A 1,169-nucleotide genomic window follows, 5' to 3' on the forward strand; every position below is an offset into this window, starting at 1 on the left:
TATTTAGATCAGGCAGCTTGCCATCCAGTAGGACAGCATGTTCCCAGAACGTCTTGGAAGAAAATAGGAAGGCTAATGTACTGAACTACAGGAAGATGGCTCACTGACAGAATAATCTAAAGCAAGTGAAGTCAAAGATGCTGAAAAAATTTCTGTGGAAGCTGCATTCTTGTCTGATTGGTGCTTATAATAAAATATGAAATTTGCCAGGTGCCAGCTGTTTTCTGTTTCCACATGTGACAGAGGTTGGTCATGTCAGCTAATGCACTACTGGCAGAGGCTCAGATGCTGTGGTAAGGAGGCTGGCTTAAGAGTCTTTATAGAACAGAATACTGAAAACACAAGAAATGGCAGCGTTTTAGATCAGTGGATCCCAAACTGTGGCCAGCAGATTACAGGTAGTCCATTATGTCACAGCAAATGGTCCATGGATTGCTTCCTCCTTTCAATGGAAAATGTGATAAGAAAGGTATGTGATGGTCCGTGAGAAATTTTGAGGGGTAGCACTGGTTTGTTGGTTCAAAAAATGTATGGAATAACTGTGTTAGAAGCTTGCCAAATCCAAACTTTTAAATTGTTTCTGTATGAACAGTATTTTCAAAATGGCCTCAGTACCCATGGAACGTGAGTTTTAACCTCACAAATGGTACCCTTATTTAGTCAGCCTCTGGTCCTGTAACATTTCAGAAAATCCACTGGCATCTTCTGCACCATTTCAGAGGTGATAGTAGATCATCAGTGCTATCTGATATTTTTTTCTTCCAGTTTTCCAATCAGGTTTCATAACACTTCCCTCTCTGGCAGTCAGAAAGGTAGATCAGGCCCAATTATCAGAGACCATCTGTGGTGGTAGGGCCAGTTTTTTTGGGTGGAGTGCCAAAAAAAATCCACATCATCTACTTGTAAGATGTTGGAGTGCCAGGCAAACAAAATGGTCGGGGTGGGGTGGGGGGAGTACTTGTTGGGATGCACTGCATATTATTACAATTAATAATCATAAATGTTATTTTTCTGCAGCAAATACAACATGTTCGAAAAAACCAGAATGAACTGTAGCCAAACCCCCAGTTTTTCTTTTTCTTTTCTTTTAAAATGCATTCCTTCCCCTTCCCCAACCATTTCTGACTTTTTCTTTCCCTCTCTATTCCCTATAGATAAGTATAAGTGAG

This window comes from Crocodylus porosus, unplaced genomic scaffold (genome assembly GCF_001723895.1).
Source record: "Crocodylus porosus isolate Cpor-Errol unplaced genomic scaffold, CroPor_comp1, whole genome shotgun sequence".
Classification (NCBI taxonomy): domain Eukaryota; kingdom Metazoa; phylum Chordata; order Crocodylia; family Crocodylidae; genus Crocodylus; species Crocodylus porosus.